A 22,962-nucleotide genomic window follows, 5' to 3' on the forward strand; every position below is an offset into this window, starting at 1 on the left:
GGACGCGGGGTGGTGAGTACCTTAAGAGGCCAACCAATGCTGGACCGGACTGGGACACAGTAATCGGCTAATTTGTCAAATGCGAAAGGGTAGAATAATAGGTTCCAACCTCTGAAAGGGGAAAGGGGGAGGATTAGGTTGGAGACTCATTAGAATATGTATTGGATCAAGCATATTAAGCCTTCAAGCAATTAGGCAAAAGATAAAAAACATATATATATGTATATATATGTTCCACATCAAAGACGGAAAAGTTAGAGGGTCCACAAAGGGAAACTATAAAAAAGAACCAAAAATGCCAGAGTAAGTGTGAGAAACAGAATAAGTGTAAGTGTAAAGAACCAATAGAAGACCTTGTGCCGCAACACGTGCATGCAAAAGGAATCACGGAAAAGCAGTGATGAGCCAAAGAAAAAAGGGAATAAAGGTGAGTAGTAAGGTAGTGTATGGGTAGTCCCCTATTGATTTAGGGGGCGCCATGGAACAGAGACTGAAAAAAGGGGAGGGGAAAAAAGAGAGATGGAACATGGGTGCCGATGGTGAGGAATTGCAACATGTGAACAGTATGTGCATATACCAGTGAACTAATAGAGAGGGAGTGAAAAAAGATAGCCCAAGTGCAAAGTGTGATAGGTTTGGAGAGGATTACCAAATGATCAGACCTTTAGTGTGGAAACCAAGTAAAACCTAAATAATCAAGGAAGAAAAGAGCCTAGGTAGAACTGAACAAAGAAGGAAGAAATGGCGAGTACAATACAGTATTCCTAGCCCACAAGATGAGCCTTACCATAAGCCTGGATTAGATTTGCATCCGTCCCGCGCAGCGCAGCGTCAGGTAGTGGTGACCTGATCAAACTGCGCCGCAATCGGTCCTTTTATAGTCCGGTCCCACCGGAAGTGACACGGCCATAACCGGCTTCTATAGGTCACTTCCGGTGCGGGCGCCAACTAGTGGTCGGAAGAACGCACATGTACCCAATCTATTCACCATCGGCACCCATGTTCCATCTCTCTTTTTTCCCCTCCCCTTTTTTCAGTCTCTGTTCCATGGCGCCCCCTAAATCAATAGGGGACTACCCATACACTACCTTACTACTCACCTTTATTCCCTTTTTTCTTTGGCTCATCACTGCTTTTCCGTGATTCCTTTTGCATGCACGTGTTGCGGCACAAGGTCTTCTATTGGTTCTTTACACTTACACTTATTCTGTTTCTCACACTTACTCTGGCATTTTTGGTTCTTTTTTATAGTTTCCCTTTGTGGACCCTCTAACTTTTCCGTCTTTGATGTGGAACATATATATACATATATATAAGTTTTTTATCTTTTGCCTAATTGCTTGAAGGCTTAATATGCTTGATCCAATACATATTCTAATGAGTCTCCAACCTAATCCTCCCCCTTTCCCCTTTCAGAGGTTGGAACCTATTATTCTACCCTTTCGCATTTGACAAATTAGCCGATTACTGTGTCCCAGTCCGGTCCAGCATTGGTTGGCCTCTTAAGGTACTCACCACCCCGCGTCCATCCGGGACTTTCGGGGGGAGGTCTGGCACCATGTTATGCACACGTCCAGTCATGCAGTTTACAGTTGCTGTGTCTATGTTTATTACGCTTTGGTAAGTTTGAAATGCTTATCTGTATTTATATGCCTTAAATGCTAATATATTGATTTGGATTTTGTGCGTTTATATGCACATATGAACACTAGTAACATTCTTATTTATTAGTATTTAGAGCCACTGCGAGAGGTCACAAGTCACTTAGTCCCTGATGAAGCCAATGAAATGGCGAAACATGTAGGACCTCGGTGACCCCCTGCATCTTCTCGGCTTCTAATGAACGTAGTATTCATCCGTATATATCTACTGTAATGTCTGTCTTATATATTTGACCACCAATGTTCGGGTACAATTATTGTACCTTTTTTAATGTAATATGTTAAATATTAAAGTTGATTTTTTATTCATCATCATTTGCCCTGTCTGTGTCATTACCATACACCTTTAAAGTCCCACATTTTGGTGGTTTCATGGCTGGTTTTCCAGTCCACTGAATACCGCTTTTGTTCTTCATATTTTGTATCAGGGATGTGGTGTTTTTGGTTGGCTTTAGGTGCAACTTTGTCAGTCACCCAATTTCAATTTTTTGTATAGGGTCCTTTACATTGGTGGTCAATAGATGAAGGTCCCCTTACATTGGTGGTCTGTGGAGAAGGGTCCCCTACATTGGCGTTCAGTGAAGAAGTGTTCCCTTACATTCAACAGGAAAAGGTCCCTTTGCCCTGGTAGTCAGTGGAGAAGGCTCCCTTTACCCTGGTGGCCAGTGGAAATAATTACCATTTAATTGATGGTCAGTGTAGTGCCCCCTTACATTGGTTTTAAAGGGGAGAAGGTATCCTTAGACTGGTGGTCATTAGAGAAGGTCTTCTTACACTGGTAGTCAGTGGAGAAGGGTCCCCTTACATTGGTGGTCAATGGAAGAAGGTCCCCTTACTTTGGATTTCAACAGTAAAAGTTCCCCCTACACTAGTGACCAGTGGAGAAGGATCTCCTTACATTTGTGGTCAGAGGAGAAGTGTCCTCTTACATTGGTTTTCAATAGGAGAATGTCCCCCTACACTAGTAGTTACCAGTGGAGAAGGGTCCCCATACATTGGTGGTTAATAGAAGAAGGGTCCCTTTATATAAGTCCATCATGAATGCTGCTGCCACACTCTTACCAATCGTTCAGTGTCTTCAATACTGGCTTCCACTCACCTATCAAATAACATTAAAAATACTGACGACATGATGAAAAAAATGAGTTCACTATCCCTTTAAATTGGATAACTAAACCCATGCAACAAAATATTACATGTACAAAATTGCATACAACTGCATATTATAAATTCATGTGCATTGCTAAAATACATAGATGTGCAAAAGAAATAAACATATGAACAAAAAAAGTCTATAATTGATGAATTAAAGCATAATATGTCCAATTGCTTCCAAAGTGCTCAGTGCCCTAAACGTATATAAAGTGCTCCAGTGCAAATAATGTGCTCTTCCAATGAATATATTAATGCTGGCCTCTTACCAGACAGGGGAGATCTAAAATTATAAGGATCAAACACCGATTAACATATCTCCTGGATAGCAAACGCTCTCACCATCTGGTTAGCTAAATGACCCAGTCAGGTATAGCTGCAGTATCCCCCCTGCTGGAATGTGTCCGGTGTTTTACTCCATGTCCACAAAATCAATAGCCAGGCATATTAAACATACTGTAAGAAGGAGAAGCCACATGACATAATAATCCTCCGCTCACAGTTCCAGCAATGTCTAATAACAACCTACAAAGCCATCCACAACTCTGTCCATAGCTACATCACCAACCTCAACACAAAATACCAACCAAACTGTTCTCTTCACTCCTGCCAAGACTTCCTGCTCTCTAGCTCCCTCGTCACCTCCTCCTATGACTTTTCCAGAGCCTCCCCATACCTCTGGAATTTCCTACCCCAATCTGTTCAACTGTCTTCTACTCTATCCATCTTTAGGTGATCCCTGAAAACCTATCTCTTCAGGGAGGCCTACCTTGCCTCCTCCAGAACTTCTCCAGAGCATCTTCAATCCTTTGAAACTCCCTGCCCCAATCTGTCTGATTATTCTTTACTCGGTCTACCTTTCGGAGATTCCCGAAAAACCATATTTTAAGGGAGGCCTACCCTGCCTCCTCCGCAACTTCCCCGGAGGCTCTCCCATCATCTAAAACTCCTTACCCCACTCTGTCCAATTATACCTTACTCTATCCACCTTTAGAGATCCCTAAAAAACAATCTCTTCAAGGGGACCTACCCTGCCTCCTCCAGAACTTCTCCAGAGGCTCTCCCATTTTCTAAAACTCCCCATCCCAATTTGTCTGACTATCTTCAACTCTATATTTAGGCAATCCCTAAAAACCCATCACTTTGGGGAAGCTTACCTTGCCTCCTCTAAAACTTCTACAGAACCTCTCCCATCCTTTGAAACTCCTTACCCCAATCTGTCCACTTATTTCTTACTCCATCCACTTTTAGAGATCCCTGAAAACCCATCTCTTCAAGGAGACCTACCCTGCCTCCTCCAGAACTTCTCCAGAGGCTCTCCTATCCTCTAAAACTCCCTACCACAATCTGTCCAACTATCTTCAACTCTATCTATCTTTAGGCGGTCCCTGAAAACCCATTTCTAAAGGGAGGCTTACTTCAGAACTTCTCCAGAGCCTCTCTCATCCTCTGAAACTCCCTACCTCAATCTGTCCTTGGAGTACTTGGAGTATTGTGCGCAGTACTGGAGGCCATATCTCCAGAAGGATATAGATACTCTAGAGAGAGTTCAGAGAAGAGCTACTAAACTAGTACATGGATTGCAGGAAAAAACTTACCAGGAAAGGTTAAAGGACCTTAACATGTATAGCTTGGAAGAAAGAAGAGACAGAGGGGATATGATAGAAACTTTTAAATACATAAAGGGAATCAACTCGGTAAAGGAGGAGAGCATATTTAAAAGAAGAAAAACTACCACAAGAGGACACAGTTTTAAATTAGAGGGGCAAAGGTTTAAAAGTAATATGAGGAAGTATTACTTTACTGAGAGAGTAGTGGGTGCATGGAATAACCTTCCTGCAGAAGTGGTAGCTGCAAATACAGTGAAGGAGTTTAAGCATGCATGGGATAGGCATAAGGCTATCCTTCATATAAGATAGGGCCAGGGACTATTCATAGGATTCAGATATATTGGGCAGACTAGATGGGCCAAATGGTTCTTATTCTATGTTTCTATGTCCAACTATCTTCAACTCAATCCATTTTTAGACGGTCCCTGAGAATCCAACTCTTCGGGAAGGATTACCTTGCCTCAGGGCCGGATTAAGAGCATCATGGGCTTGGTGCTGAGGATTTTGAAGGGCCTTAAGGGCCGTGCCTTGGCATGCACCCAGAGGAGGAAGGGTGCAGCCATGCATGCCTAATTCAACATGGGATGCTGTCTCTGAAGCCCATAAACACATCCATGCATCGGCAACTGTCCCTCCTTGTCCGGCCTTCGTGCTGTGTGGGGAGGTTCTGAGGGAGCTGCCTGGGGAAGCGAGCATAGAAGCCAGACTTCTGTGTTTACAAGTGACAGAAGAGCGGTAACAGTGAATATGGCCAACCCGGGGCCTATATTAAGGTAGGGGCCTGGAGCTGCAGCTCCAATAGCCCCTATGTTAATCTGGCCCTGCCTTGCCTCCTCCAGTACTTCTTTAGAGCCTTTCCCATCCACTGAAACTGCCTACCACAATCTGTCCGATCATCTCCTACTCTGTCTGCCTTTAGGTGATCCCTGAAAACGCATCTCTTCAGAAAAGCCTATCCTGCCTCTAGCTAATAAACTAAACTTTTACTTTCTCCATCAGCTTATTCCTCACATTTATTACCTTTTTTTTTATCACTCAACCCTTCTTTTTAGATTGTAAGCTCCAATGAGCAGGACCCTCTGATTCCCCTTGTATTGAATTGTATTGTAACTGTACTGTCTCTTTCTTTTTCGTAAGCTGTTGGAGCTATGTAAGAACTGTATTATAATATTAACAACAATTATCACACTCTTAAACTCCTTACCTAATTAGCTAACTGTTGAATATTTGAATAAGCCTTCTTTTTTCCTTAAGGGATTCCTTTATGTTACCTGTAGATGACTTGGCATGGATAACTTTAGATAGATACAGGTTAGTACCTGCAGCCCTTATAAAACAGAGCCTTGTGTTCTGAAGAGCGCATTGTATGAAGACATTCCATTTACATTGTGCCCATGTCAACATTGTTAACATTTTTTGTGCCTTTTACTAGCTCTGCCAGGGCAAGCAATGCCAGGAGTATGACATAGGTAACTGTTGTCTTGGAAATGCTTTTTTTTATTGTTACATAATGGCAGCAATCAAGGTACAGAGTTATTGATAGCGGAGGCTGAGGAGCCATCCTCTGTCAATTCTGTCTGTTGTTTGGAAGCAGAACTATCAGTGTTCTTCTCACAAATACACTGACACATTGTAGAAGCTTGTAAACCAAGCGTATCCAAACCCCAAAATAAAAATGTTATACACTGCTCACAACCCTGGGCATGGTCCTAATGAGACAACGGATGGTGTCCTGGGGTATTTCCTTCCAGATGTGGACCAGGGCATCACTGAGCTCCTGAACAGACTGAGGTGCAACCTGGTGACATCAGATGGACCGAAACAGAATGTCCCAGAGGTGTTCCTTTGGATTTAGGTCAGGCAAGCATGGGGGTCATTCACTGGTATTAATTCCTTCACCCTCCAGGAACTGGCTGCATACTCTCACCACATGAGGCTAGGCAATGTCATGCACCAGGAGGAACCCAGGACCCACTGCACCAGGGTAGGGTCTGACAATGGGTCCAAGGTTTTTATCCCCATACCTAATGGCAGTCAGGGTGCCATTGTCTGGCCTGTAGAGCAGCCTTTTTCAACCAGGGTGCCCAGGGCACACTGGGGTGCCTTGAGGTTTCTTCAGGGGTGCCTTGGCAAAATGCCTAAAAATTGATCGAAAAATGTATACAAGCTGGTGGATCAAGCTGTTAGTTACACAAAGCCACGGGTTTCCATTATGCACCATTATGACTTTCTAGACACTGGCATCTTAACCAATGGCGTCATCAATTAATAAGGAGGAAGTCTGTTGCCTCCTCGGCATCCTTGTTCTACCTTCCTGTGCCCTCTCCCTCAGCCCAGGGGTGACATTAGCCGATTGATGGAGAGAAATTGAGGGAGAAGAGAAACATTGGAATACTAGTCAGTACCAGTTTGCAAAAGTCTATTTGCTTTGGAAGAATAAATCACCTCTAACGTTGGGCGTCCTACGTGTGGATGGTTGCTGCATTATGTAAATCTATTAGAATATTTTTTTTACATTTTAGAATGGGGTGCCATGAGACTGTCCATAATTTTAAAGGGTGCCTTAAGATTGTCTATCATTTTAAAGGGTGCCTTGATTGAAAAAAGGTTGAGAAACACTGCTGTAGAGGTCTGTGCATCCCTTCATGGATATGTTTACCCAGACCATCACTGACACACTGCCAAACCGGTCATGCTGAATGATGTTACAGGCAGCATATAGTTCTCCACGGCTTCTCCAGACCCTTTGACGTCTGTCACATGTGCTCAGGGTGAACCTGCTCTCATCTGTGAAAAGCACCGGGTACCAGTGGTGGACCTGCCAATTCTGGTGTTCAATGGCAAATGGCAATCAAGCTTCACGGTGCCAGGTAGGGAGCACTGGGCCCACTAGGGGACTAGAGGACGTTGGGCCAGGCAACCCTCATGAAGTCTGTTTCTGATTGTTTGGTCAGAGACATTCACACCAGTGGCCTGCTGGAGGTCATTTTGTAGGGCTCTGCAGTGCTCATCCTGTTCTTCCTTGCACAGAGGAGCAGATATCGGTCCTGCTGATGGGTTAAGGAGCTTCTACAGCCCTGTCCAGCTCACCTAGAGTAACTGCCTGCCCCTGGAATCTCCTCCATGCTCTTGAGACTGTGCTGGGAGACACAGCAAACCTTCTGGCAATGGCACGTATTGATGTGCTATCCTAGAGAATTTGGACTGCCTGTGCAACCTCTATAGCAGGGATATGCAAACTGTGTCCCTCCAGATGTTGCAGAACTACAAGTCCCATGAGGCATAGCAAGACTCTGACAGCCACAAGCATGTCATCCAGAGGCAGAGGAATGATGGGACTTGTAGTTTTGCAACAGCTGGAGGGCCACAGTTTGCATATCCTTGCTCTAGGGTCCAGGTATCACCTCATGTTACCAGTAGTAACGATGACCCTAGCCAAATGCAAAACTAGTGAAAACCAATCAGAAAAGATGAGTAGGGAAAAAAAATGTCAGTGGCCTCCACCTGTAAAACCATTCCTGTTTTGGAGGTTTATCTCATTGTTGCCTATGTAGTGCACCTGTTGCTAATTTCATTAACACCAAAGCAGCTGAAACAAACAACCCCCTCTGTTACTTAGCTGACCAGATCAATACCCCAGCAGTTTAATCGACTTGATGCTATACTCTGCTTGAAAAGTGTTCTTTTAATTTTTTTGAGCGCTGTATATTGAAGTGTATCCATCCTTATACGTATGCGGTCACTGCATTCGTTTTCTTTTTTTAGGCTTTTTCTTTTTTTTTTTGCTGATCTTGCCAGTAACACACTTCCTGTCCTAGGGGGACAATATTTCCTCACTACACAGCAAGCTAAATGTAAGGATATTATAGCCTGTATAGCTTTGGGGGATCATGTGACCAAGTTTTTTTTCTGTACGACTTTTGCAGTAATCACATAAAACAGCTGGAGATAAAAAGTGAAGGGCATCATTATTCACATCTGCCTAGTGCAGTTCTGCTTGCACACTACTCTTTTCTCATGACAGTCACCAAAGAAACAGATTAAAGCAACAAGAGGAAGTCGAACATCTGGTTGCAGTCAACATACAGTTAATTTTTTTTTTTTTTTTTTTTTTTTAAATAATGAGCAACAGCTTTCTCCAAAGGAAGTGGATTTTAGGCATAGCTTCCAGCTTTCCCTCTTTTGGACAAATCCCTCTGTCCTTCGTTCCTCCACAGTCTGACGTAAAGATCAGTATAAATATTCTATTTAATGATCATAAGTGTTTATGTGGTCTATAGCAGCTGGTCAGATATTTGTTTACTGCAGAAACATGATGGGATTAGATTGCAATGGAATGGAATGTGCTTAAAGGGTAACTATACTTTAAAAAAAAAAAGTTAACCACTTAAGCCCCGGAAGATTTTACCCCCTTCCTGACCAGGGGGTATTTTGCGATTCGGCACTGCGTGACTTTAACGGACAATTGCGCGGTCGTGCGATGCTGTATCTAAACGAATTTGGCGTCCTTTTTTTCCCACAAACAGAGCTTTCTTTTGGTGGTATTTGATCACCTGTGCGATTTTTTGATCATGCGCTATAAACAAAAAAAGAGCGCAAATTTCGCAAAAATAGCAATATTTTTCAAATTTTTTTATATGAAATTCCCCCCAAAAAAATGTAAAAATCAAAATTTTTTAACATTTTCGGCCAATTTGTTTTATGCTACCTATGTTTGGTAAAAAAAATCACAAAAAGCGTATTTTGATTGGTTTGCGCAAAAGTTATCGCGTTTACTAACAAAGGGAAAGATTTTTGTCATTTTTGTTGTTTTTTTTTTTAACGCGTAATGGCGGCGATCTGCGATTTTTTTTGCGGTACTGCGACATTGCGGCGGACAGATCAGACCCTTGACTGACATTTTTGACACTTTTGGGGTTACCAGTGACATTTCTACAGTAATCAGTGCTATACATATGCACTGTTACTGTAAAAATACACTGGCAGTGAAGGGGTTAACTTTTTTTGAAAGGGAGGGGCTATGTGTGTCCCTAGGGGCGTGCTTTCTACTGTGATTGGCTGTGGCTTCAGATGTATGAACAGTGATCAACGGTTCTACATAGTAGAACCGTATGATCATCCTTCATACACAGGGGAGAATGACAGGCAGCTTGTTTACACTAGCCGCCTGACTTTCTCCCTCTCCCCCGACGATCGCAGAGTGACCGGCGGACATCGGGTCCGCCGGTCACACGTACGGGGGGGTCCGTGACCGCGCGGGAGCGCGCCTCCGGCGGCGCGCGCTCGCTCCCTAGACCCTCACAGGCTAGCGACGTAGACCTACGTCGCTTTGCCTGTGAGGGGCTGACTGCCGACGTAGATCTACGTTAGGCAGTCGGCAAGTGGTTAAAGGGGAAAATATTTTTTTCTAGCAACTGTACACATATAATATATGTAACGATAGTATTCAATATATGAATTCCTTTTTTATTCCACATGCCTTTACTTATATGGGTCTCCAGATTTATATGCGGGCCAAGCTGTCCAGCAAAAAAATAATGACAGTTACAGGGCTTGTAAAAAACCATATAACACTGCTTGGCGAGCTTACAATGGTCAGCTGTGGAATGCTGACTGCTTAAAAAAAATGTAAGCATGACTTTTTTTAACCACCTCAATACTGGGCACTTTGAGCCCCTTCCTTCCCAGGCCAATTTTCAGCTTTCAGCGCTCTTACAATTTGAATGACAATTATGCAGTCATGCAACACTATACCCAAATTCAATTTTTGATGGCATCCGTTCCCCACAAGTGCCCGAGGTGGATCAGGGAAAAACCGCCGCGATTCGGTGGCCAGGAGCCGTGGATGGAGCTAGATGGTTCAGGATGTTGTGGAGCTCTGCAAAGACACGTCCGGTGCCGTCTACATCCCGGCCACGCCCCCTCAAATTAAATTTTTATCATTTTTTTTTCCACACAAATAGAGCTTTCTTTTGGTGGTGTTTATTCACCACTGGGGGTTTTATTGTTTGCACTACAAATGAAAAAAGACCGAAATTTTTTTTTCAAAAACTGCGTTTCTCTTTGTTTCTGGTATACAATTTTGCAATTGTAATAAGTAATTTCTCTTCATAAATTTTGACCAAAATTTATACTGCTACCTTTCTTTGGTAAAAATAACACAAATCAGGGTATATTATTTGGTCTGTGTGCAGGGGTATTCAAAATACGGCCCTCCAGCTGCTGCGGAACTACACATCCCATGAGGCATTGTAAAACTCTGACTGTCAAAGACATGACTAGGCATGATGGGGATGGTAGTTCCTGAACAGCTGGAGGGCCATAGTTTGAAGACCCTTGGTCTAGAACAGGGATATGCAAACTGTGGCCCTCCAGCTGTTGCAAAACTACAAGTCCCATCATGCCTCTGCCTCTGGGTGTCATGCTTGTTGCTGTCAGAGTCTTGCTATGCCTCATTGAACTTGTAGTTCTGCAACATGTAGAGGGCCACAGTTTGCATATTCCTGGTCAAGAAGCTAAGGTACCAATCACTGAAAATTGATCACACCTGATGAACTGACAGCCTATCTCATTTCTTGAGGCCCTGACATGTCAAGACAGTACAAATACCCCCCAAATTACCCCTTTTTGGAAAGTAGACAGTTCAGGGTATATGGTAAGAGGCATGGGGAGTTTTTTGAAGTTGTAATTTTTTCCCACAATTCTTTGGAATTAAGAAATTATATATTTTTTTCACTAAAATGTCATATTAGCAAGTTATTTCTCACACACTGCATAGGCATACTTGCAACTACACCCCAAAACACATTCTGCTACTCCTCCTGAGTATGGCGATACCACATGTGTGAGACTTTTACACAGCCTGGCCACATAGATAAGCGCAACATCCAAATATCACCTTCAGCCATAATCCACTTTAAGACCAGGCCTTCTTCTGACCCTTTTTGTTTACAAGTAAAAATCTTTATTTTTGCTCGAAAATAACTTTGAACCCCCAAACATTATATATTTTTGTAGCAGAGGCCCTGAAGAATAAGATGGTGGGTTTTGAAAAATTTTATGTCACACAGTATTTGCGCAGCAGTTTTTCTAACGCAATTTTACACCCTAATGCACAAGTACATTTTAATAAATTTCAATGCACACAGAGACAATATAATACCCAAATTTTCAGTATAATATAAAATATGGTGATGTGCTGGGTAAATAGATACCAAACATATCACACTTTAAAATAGTGCACGCTAGTAAAATGGCGTCAAACTTCGGCATTTGAAAATCTCCATAGGTGATGCTTTATAAGCCTTTATTGGTTACCAGTTTATAGTTACACAGGTAGTCCAGTGCTAGAGATATTGCTCTCACTGTGACATTCGCGGCAATACCTCACATGTGTGGTATTATTGCTGTTTACGTATGCGTACGGGACCAGTGCATGCGTTTGAGTTAACACACGAGCATGGGGGCTCTTTAAATGTTTTATTCATTTATTGGTGGGACACTGGTACACTGGCAGATGTTGATCTGCCACCGGCAGACACTTACAGTTGTTGATGTCACAATGGTGCACTATTGCAGATGTTTTGCGCACTGGTACAGATGTGATGGGGGACTAACAGATGTTTTGTGCACTGGTACAGATGTGATGGGCGACTGACAGATGTTTTGTGCACTGGTACAGATGTGATGGGGGACTGACAGATGTTCTGTGCACTGGTACAGATGTGATGGGGGACTGACAGATGTTCTGTGCACTGGTACAGATATTATGGGGGACTGACAGATGTTTTGTGCACTGGTACAGAAGTGATGGGGGACTGACAGATGTTTTGTGCACTGGTACAGATGTGATGGGGGACTGACAGATGTTTTGTGCACTGGTGCAGATGTGATGGGGGATTGACAGATGTTTTGCGCATTGGTACAGATGGGATGGGGACTGACAGATGTTTTGTGCACTGGTACAGATGTGATGGGGGACTGACAGATGTTTTGTGCACTGGTACAGATGTGATGGGGGACTGACAGATGTTTTGCACACTGGTGCAGATGTGATGGGGGACTGACAGATGTTTTGTGCACTGGTACAGATGTGATGGGGGACTGACAGATGTTTTGTGCACTGGTACAAATGTGATGGGGGATTGACAGATGTTTGCGCACTGGTACAGATGTGATGGGGGACTGACAGATGTTTTGTGCACTGGTACAGATGTGATGGGGGACTGACAGATGTTTTGTGCACTGGTACAGATGTGATGGGGGACTGAGAGATGTTTTGTGCATTGGTACAGATTTGATGGGGGACTGACAGATGTTTTGTGCACTGGTACAGATGTGATGGGGGACTGACAGATGTTTTGTGCAGTGGTACAGATGTGATGGGGGACTGACAGATGTTTTGTGCACTGATACAGATGTGATGGGGGACTGACAGATGTTTTGTGCACTGGTACAGATGTGATGGGGGACTGACAGATGTTTTGTGCACTGGTACAGATGTGAAGGGGGGACTGATAGATGCTTTGTGCACTGGTACAGATGTGATGGGGGACTGACAGATGTTTTGTGCACTGGTACAGATGTGATGGGGACTGACAGATGTTTTGCACACTGGTGCAGATGTGATGGGGGACTGACAGATGTTTTGTGCACTGGTACAGATGTGATGGTGGACTGACAGATGTTTTGTGCACTGGTACAGATGTGATGGGGGATTGACAGATGTTTGCACACTGGTACAGATGTGATGGGGGACTGACAGATGTTTTGTGCACTGGTACAGATGTGATGGGGGACTGACAGGTGTTTTGTGCACTGGTACAGATGTGATGGGGGACTGACAGATGTTTGCGCACTGGTACAAATGTGATGGGGGACTGACAAATGTTTTGTGCACTGGTACAGATGTGATGGGGGACTAATAGATGTTTTGTGCACTGGTACAGATGTGATGGGGGACTGACAGATGTTTTGTGCACTGGTACAGATGTGATGGGGGACTGACAGATGTTTTGTGCACTGATACAGATGTGATGGGGGACTGACAGATGTTTTGCGCACAGGTGCAGATGTGATGGGGGACTGACATGTGTTGTTTGCCTTAATACAGATGTGATAGGGGACTGACAGATGTTTTGCGCACTGGTGCAGATGTGATGGGGACTAACAGATGTTTTGTGCACTGGTACAGATGTGATGGGGGACTGCCATGTTTTGTGCACTGGTACAGATGTGATGGGGGGACTGACATGTTTTGTGCACTGGTACAGATGTGATGGGGGACTGACAGATGTTTTGTGCACTGGTACAGATGTGATGAGGGACTGACAGATGTTTTGTGCACTGGTGCAGATGTGATGGGGGACTGACAGATGTTTGCGCACTGGTACAGATGTGATGGGGGACTGACAAATGTTTTGTGCACTGGTACAGATGTGATGGGGGACTGATAGATGTTTTGTGCACTGGTACAGATGTGATGGGGGACTGACAGATGTTTTGTGCACTGGTGCAGATGTGATGGGGGATTGACAGATGTTTTGCGCATTGGTACAGATGGGATGGGGACTGACAGATGTTTTGTGCACTGGTACAGATGTGATGGGGGACTGACAGATGTTTTGTGCACTGGTACAGATGTGATGGGGGACTGACAGATGTTTTGCACACTGGTGCAGATGTGATGGGGGACTGACAGATGTTTTGTGCACTGGTACAGAAGTGATGGGGGACTGACAGATGTTTTGTGCACTGGTACAGATGTGATGGGGGACTGACAGATGTTTTGTGCACTGGTGCAGATGTGATGGGGGATTGACAGATGTTTTGCGCATTGGTACAGATGGGATGGGGACTGACAGATGTTTTGTGCACTGGTACAGATGTGATGGGGGACTGACAGATGTTTTGTGCACTGGTACAGATGTGATGGGGGACTGACAGATGTTTTGCACACTGGTGCAGATGTGATGGGGGACTGACAGATGTTTTGTGCACTGGTACAGATGTGATGGGGGACTGACAGATGTTTTGTGCACTGGTACAGATGTGATGGGGGATTGACAGATGTTTGCGCACTGGTACAGATGTGATGGGGGACTGACAGATGTTTTGTGCACTGGTACAGATGTGATGGGGGACTGACAGATGTTTTGTGCACTGGTACAGATGTGATGGGGGACTGACAGATGTTTTGTGCATTGGTACAGATTTGATGGGGGACTGACAGATGTTTTGTGCACTGGTACAGATGTGATGGGGGACTGACAGATGTTTTGTGCACTGGTACAGATGTGAAGGGGGGACTGATAGATGCTTTGTGCACTGGTACAGATGTGATGGGGGACTGACAGATGTTTTGTGCACTGGTACAGATGTGATGGGGACTGACAGATGTTTTGCACACTGGTGCAGATGTGATGGGGGACTGACAGATGTTTTGTGCACTGGTACAGATGTGATGGTGGACTGACAGATGTTTTGTGCACTGGTACAGATGTGATGGGGGATTGACAGATGTTTGCACACTGGTACAGATGTGATGGGGGACTGACAGATGTTTTGTGCACTGGTACAGATGTGATGGGGGACTGACAGGTGTTTTGTGCACTGGTACAGATGTGATGGGGGACTGACAGATGTTTGCGCACTGGTACAGATGTGATGGGGGACTGACAAATGTTTTGTGCACTGGTACAGATGTGATGGGGGACTGATAGATGTTTTGTGCACTGGTACAGATGTGATGGGGGACTGACAGATGTTTTGTGCAGTGGTACAGATGTGATGGGGGACTGACAGATGTTTTGTGCACTGATACAGATGTGATGGGGGACTGACAGATGTTTTGCGCACAGGTGCAGATGTGATGGGGGACTGACATGTGTTGTTTGCACTAATACAGATGTGATAGGGGACTGACAGATGTTTTGCGCACTGGTGCAGATGTGATGGGGACTAACAGATGTTTTGTGCACTGGTACAGATGTGATGGGGGACTGCCATGTTTTGTGCACTGGTACAGATGTGATGGGGGGACTGACATGTTTTGTGCACTGGTACAGATGTGATGGGGGACTGACAGATGTTTTGTGCACTGGTACAGATGTGATGAGGGACTGACAGATGTTTTGTGCACTGGTGCAGATGTGATGGGGGACTGACAGATGTTTTGTGCACTGGTACAGATGTGATGGGGGACTGACAGATGTTTGCGCACTGGTACAGATGTGATGGGGGACTGACAGATGTTTTGTGCACTGGTACAGATGTGATGGGGGACTGATAGATGTTTTGTGCACTGATACAGATGTGATGGGGGACTGACAGATGTTTTGTGCACTGGTACAGATGTGATGGGGACTGACAGATGTGTTGTGCACTGGTACAGATGTGATGGGGGACTGACAGATGTTTTGTGCACTGGTACAGATGTGATGGGGGACTGACAGATGTTTTGCGCACAGGTGCAGATGTGATGGGGGACTGACATGTGTTGTTTGCACTAATACAGATGTGATAGGGGACTGACAGATGTTTTGCGCACTGGTGCAGATGTGATGGGGACTAACAGATGTTTTGTGCACTGGTACAGATGTGATGGGGGACTGCCATGTTTTGTGCACTGGTACAGATGTGATGGGGGGACTGACATGTTTTGTGCACTGGTACAGATGTGATGGGGGACTGACAGATGTTTTGTGCACTGGTACAGATGTGATGAGGGACTGACAGATGTTTTGTGCACTGGTGCAGATGTGATGGGGGACTGACAGATGTTTTGTGCACTGGTACAGATGTGATGGGGGACTGACAGATGTTTTTTGCACTGGTACAGATGTGATGGGGGACTGACAGATGTTTTTTGCACTGGTACAGATGTGATGGGGGGACTGACATGTTTTGTGCACTGGTACAGATGTGATGGGGGACTGATAGATGTTTTGTGCACTGGTACAGATGTGATGGGGGACTGATAGATGTTTTGTGCACTGGTACAGATGTTTTATGGGGACACTGACAGATGTGTATGGGGACAGAGGTGCTTTGTGTACGGTTTGTGGGAGATCTGTGACAGCTCTGTGTGTAAAAACATCCTTACACACAGAGCTATCACAGATCTTGCAGATTTCCCCACTCCCCCCCGCACTGAGCTCAGCGGGGAGAACTTTCAGAGACAAGTGTCTCTGTTTACATTGTGAAGGCTGTGAATGCACATAGCCGTCACGTGATCGGGAGGGCCATTCCCAGCGCCCATATCCCGATCTTGCCTTGGCTGTGTCCTGTGATCACAGCCTTCACAGGATCGCGCCGCTGCACGGCCGCAAGCAGATGCTCATTCTGAGGGACGTAGGGGAACGTCCACTCAGAACGACGGTGCTCCCACCCGGCCATTTATATGCAGTGGTCAGAGGTTAAAGTTCATTTAACCACTTCACAACTGCCCTTTAGCAGTTTTACTGCTACAGGGCGGACGCTGTGTGCAGGATCACGTATATATACACTATATTTTCAGAAGTATTGGGACACCTGCCTTTACACACACATGAACTTTAATGGCATCCCAGTCTTATTCCGTAGGGTTCAATATTGAGTTGGCCCACCCTTTGTAGCTATAACAGCTTCAACTTCTCTGGGAAGGCTGCCCACAAGGTTTAGGAGTGTGTCTATGGGAATGTTTGACCATCCTTCCGGAAGCGCATTAGTGAGGTCAGGTACTGATGTTGGAGAGAAGGCCTGTCTCACAGTCTGCGCTCTAATTCATCCTAAAGGTGTTCTATTGGGTTGAGGTCAGGACTCTGTGCAGGCCAGTCAAGTCATGTCTTTATGGACCTTGCTTTGTGCACTGGTGGGCAGTCATGTTGGAACAGGAAGGGGCCATCCCCAAACTGTTCCCACAAAGTTGGGAGCATGACATTGTCCAAAATGTCTTGGTATGTTGACGCTTTAAGAGTTCCCTTCACTGGAACTAAGTGGCCAAGCCTAACCCCTGAAAAACAACCCCACACCATAACCCCCCCTTCACCAAATGATTTAGACCAGTAAACAAGAAAGATTGCCGTTCTGTCAGTAGGGAAGGCATGGATCCTGTGTCTCTGCAAAGCAGAGACAAGGATCCATGTCTTCCCCTAGTACAAGCACCTCCCACACAGTACACAAAAACACTGGTTAGGGCACATATTTAACCCTTTGATCATCCCTAATGTTAACCCCTTCCCAACAAGTGTCATTAGTACAGTGACAGTGCATATTTTTAACACTGATCGCTGTATTAGTGTCACTGGTCCCCAAAAAGTGTCAGTTAGTGTCAGATTGTCACCACAAAATCACAGTCCCGCTATATCTTGCTGATCGCCGCCATTACCAGTAAAAAAAATAAAATTAAATAAATTTAAAAAATTTACATTTACATAAATATATTCCATAGTTTGTATAATTTTTGCGTAAACCAATTATTATATGGTTATTGGGTTTTTGTTTACTAAAAATATGTAGTAGAATTTTTATTGGATATTTTTTTGTTTTTTTTCCAAAATTGCCAGTCTTTTTTTGTTCATAGCGCAAAAAAAAACAAAAACAAAACTACAGTAGTGATCAAATACCACCACAATAAAGCTCTATTTGTGGGGAAAAAGGACATACATTTTATTTGGGTACAGTGTCACACAACCGCGCAATTGTCAGTAAAAGTAATGCAGTGCTGTATCACAAAAAAATGCCTGGTCATGAAGGGGGGTAAAATATCTGGAGCTGAAGTGGTTAAAACGTCATGTCTATCTAAGACTACCCGGTGCACAAGGTGACAACGCTGAATTTAATCTCATTGCAGTATGAACAGAATTGTTATGCTGTAAAACAAGTAGAAAATCAAAGGATCTACTGGTAGGTAATAAAACCATGGTATTGGATCGACTCAAAAAAGTCTGCTGAGTTGATTCTGTTGACTGACTAGGCATATATATGTAATTTTTTTTAATTTGGCTATAGTTGTTCTACTTTAATCCTAACTGCCCCTCACCTCCTGGTAGCTATACCCAATTTTACTTTATTATTATTATGGTGTTGGTATGTAACAGTTGCGATCAGTTTCCTTGAAGAAGGTTTTCGTATTAGCTAATCCATTTTCTGATCCTATAGTCAGATCTAAAAAGTTAATTTGTTTCTTGTCCCATTGTGCAGAAAATTTCAAACCATATCTGTTCCAATTGATTTTTTCTAAAAACTGTTTTAAAAGATCTTCTGAACCCTCCCATAAAATAAATATATCATCAATATATCTTTTATAAAGTGTTAAAAATGGTTCCCTCTGGTTAAAAATCTCATCCGCTTTCCATTTTCCTAGTAAAATGTTTGCAACACTGGGCGCATATTTTGCGCCCATTGCGACGCCTTTTATCTGATTAAAAAAATTCTCCTTTATGCCAGAAAGAATTATTTTTCATGGCTTCATTAGCAAAGTAACAAAGTAACATTGTTTATAAACATTGATCAGATGGGAGATAGAAAGATACAAAGTAAAATTTTTATAAACATTGCTCAGACTATTGATCAGATAGGAGACAGATACTGTAGATACAAAGTAACCCTGTAAACATTGATCAGACAGGAGATAGAGAGATACAAAGTAACATTGTTTATAAACATTGATCAGATGGGAGATAGAAAGATACAAAGTAAAATTTTTATAAACATTGCTCAGACTATTGATCAGATAGGAGACAGATACTGTAGATACAAAGTAACCCTGTAAACATTGATCAGACAGGAGATAGAGAGATACAAAGTAACATTGTTTATAAACATTGATCAGACAGGAGATAGAGAGATATAAAGTAACATTGTTTATAAACATTGATCAGACAGGAGATAGAGAGATACAAAGTAACATTGTTTATAAACATTGATCAGACAGGAGATAGAGATACAAAGTAACATTGTTTGTTTTGTATCTATCTACCTAACTGATCAAGTTAGGAAAAAATGCTTGATTGGTGTTTTTTTTCACATTTTATTGTTTATCGGTTGCCTAAAAAATAAAACAACTTTTGCAAACAAAATAAAAAAACAACACAGAAAAAAAGCCTGCATTACTTTGTTATCTGAAATAGTGAAGGAAGTTATTGCCGAACAGACCTGCAGCAGAAATGTAAAGATTGCTCTGCTCCATACAAGGCATAAAGGGATGAAAGCTGAAAGTAATTATGGACCAAAACCATTAGAATTCCCCTCTTAGAAATCAAAGTTACGACACTCAGAACTTTGAGAAGTTTGGAGCATTATACATTGTATCCCCTTTGTCTTTGTGTTCTTTTGTCCTAGTTGATGCAGTGTGTTTTCCTAAAAATGTCAGTTTATAAAATATGGCTTTTCCTAAAATACATGTTCTGTTGTCTCCTCGTGTGATGCTGCAATAAGTCCTTTTGTTCTAAGAAAGACAGCTGGGCTCATCGCCTGCCAAAGGGCCCAATATCCCTTCTATTCTGGCTGGGAGTCGCGTCTCGGAGTGCCCAAGGTTCTGCAAACTTTCTCCCACACTCCGATGTCTTGCCAGGAGGCTTAAAGAAATGTTTGTGAAACTTTCCTGGAGGAGGTGTCTACAACATCAACACGGAATGCCAAGCATCTGATTGGTTAGACAAGTGCTATTGGAAACAGGCAGCATTGTTCAGGAAATGTCAGTTATCATTTTATCTTTTATTTTTGATTGAAAAATCTCCCCTCAGAATTGTTTTGCGCAAAAACTGCACTGCAGGCAGAAGGAACAGATTAGATCGCTATTTACTGTAATCCCCTTATGGGTTCATTTAATTGCAGCTAGTATAAGTACCTGAGTCTGTCTTTATATTAGCTTCTTTTACACTTCTATTCTTTTACATCTATTCACTTGTATGTTTATATTTTATATGTTTATATATTATATTGTACGTTTATATTTTCTTCACACTTTTACTGTCTCACACACCGTTATGGGGCCTCCTCATAAATTGATGCACAATTACACTCAAGTAGCTGCATTTTTTCCTTGTGTCTTGATCTTGGTGTCTCATTCAAACCTCACTCCTACAGTAATACATATCCTACTATTATACACATATTATTTTTGTTATCTTATAGATGTTTATCTGGATGTAAGCTGAGGTTTTTGATATCCCTCTATGGAGACCCTTTCTTTACACATAGGTCACACACACCTGTTAGTTGCGTGCAGGCCTTACTACCTCAGTTCCCAGATTAGACACACCCTTAGACGATTTGCAACCTCTGAAAAAGTTGATAGCCAACTGTAAGTTATACTTTTGAAAGGATATCTAGGTTTGCTTACTTGTTGGATATATTGTTGTTTATGTATATGTACCCCCCTTTTTTAGATACTTGAATTGTGCCTGCTCCTGATGAAGTGATTTCTCACAAAACGCATTTGTCAGGTCACCTGTGGCCAGGTGACAACTGCACCCTGTTGTAGGGCAGGGGTGCAGCGCAAGGTAGTGAACCCGATAGCAGACTGCTGCGGATGGACCGGAACATGAGCCCAAGATTCCCCAGGGCGCGGAGTCTAAGACCCAGCAGGTGTTCATCAGAGCCTCTAGTGGTGAGGATGGACTTGGCTGCAGCTGGGCCCAGGTCGTGGCCCCTGGGGTCCCCCGGGTCACGCTCCGTAGGGAGAGAAGGGAAGCAGCCACTCAGGACACACGGAATGGTGATGGGTAAGCCGAGGTCGGGGTAACAGGCAGACGAGGGTAACCAAGGGACAGGCCAAAGGTCAGGGTAACAGGCAAACAGGAATAGTCAGAGACAAGCCAAAGTCGGTACACAGAAAGGTAGATCAGGCACACGGCAGACAGGAAACAAGAAACAAACACTGTTGAACAGCAAAGCAGACCTGCAGTGCACTGGTTAATATAGACTTCCTGTGATGACCTGGGGTGGGGCAGGAACAGGAAGGAGAGGTGATAAAAAGGAACCAGAAGTGAAGTCTGACCTCTAATACAGACATGAAGGAACAGGTAAGCTGCCAAACACTATTGCAAGTCCATGACAGTGTTGAGCCTAATAGGAGGCAATTTTAACTATCACAAGTTCCATCATGTATCCACAGGTGATCAAATACCACCAAAAGAAAGCTTTATTTGTGGGGGGAAAAAAATGACATCTTTTTTTTTTCTTTGGGTACAGCGTCACAGGACCGCCCAATTTTCTGTTAAAGTAACTCAGTGCCGAATCTCGAAAAATGGCCTGGTCATTAAGGGGGAAAATCTTCTGGTTGAGAATTGGTTAAAGGAGAATTATACAAAAAAGATTAGTTAAACCCACAAATGCTTTTTTTTTTTTTTAACACTACTATTTCTTTATAATGGCTTTTAAAATTTACAAATGAAGCAATTTAGAAATTGGATGAAAGCTTCATGGGAAACACTTTTTGAAAGATAAAAAGTGAATTTTATATACAACTCTACAGATCAGACCAAAATGAGGGACAGATGAGGAGGAAAGAGGGACAGATGGACTTTGTTCCAAATCAGTAACAGTACAGTCCCTTGAAATCAGTAACAGTCCCTCAAAATCAGTAACAATCCCTCGAAATCAGGGGCAGTTGGGATCTATTCTGTAGATTTGGGCCAGCAGTCTTCCAATAGCTTTATACTGAGCCCAGGGGGAAAGTGCAGATTGAACCGGAGTGGTATAAGGGGCCCTTTTACAGAGGAACTAGAAAAAGCCTTACATGCAATTTAGAGAACTCAGAGTGTGGGACCCACAAGTGGGTGAGTTTTCAGTGTGCAAAAAGAGGTCAACGGAAGCCAAGGAACTATGTCCAGGGGGAACATAGAACAATTGCTAATCATTACATAAACAAATATCTAATCATTCAACGATTTGTGTTCAGACCAGGCCACAATTCCAGGTAGAACACAGGCCCAGTAATACTTTTGCCTTTTTTTTATGTAGCACTGCCCCCATAAGGACTGCCAGATTTCACACTTGTGGGTCCCCCTGAGTTACCAACTGAAACCTCGACATGAACAGTTTCTCACTTTTCCTCCTTGGCTCGCTCCAATAACCAGTTTTATTCTAAATTAGGGATGGGATTCTGCACCAGTATTGGTACATCCCAATCCTAAATTACCTTTTGCAGTGGAAGTGGATGCTTCTGACTCTGCTATGGGCGCTATCTTTTCTCAAGGAAGCGGTGAAAAGATGCAGCTTCATCCTTGTGCTTACTTCTCTCGTTTAATGTCTTCAGCCAAGAGGAATTACGACATCGGGAATAAAGAGTTACTGGAAATTAAGGAAGCCTTTTCCGAATGGAGGCATCTGCTAGAAGGTACTACGCATCCTGTGACTGTTCTCACTGATCACAAAACTCTAGAATTCATTTGTTCTGCCAAAAGATTGTCTTCTAGACAAGCACTTTGGTCGCTGTTCTTTTCCAGATTTACTTTTATTATCTCGTATCGACCTGGGTCAAGAAATGGTAAGGCCGATGCCTTATCACGGATGTTGTCCGGGCCTTTCCAGGAAAACAACTCTGAATGTACAAT

This window comes from Pelophylax lessonae (genome assembly GCF_965119305.1).
Source record: "Pelophylax lessonae genome assembly, chromosome: 3".
NCBI lineage: Eukaryota > Metazoa > Chordata > Amphibia > Anura > Ranidae > Pelophylax > Pelophylax lessonae.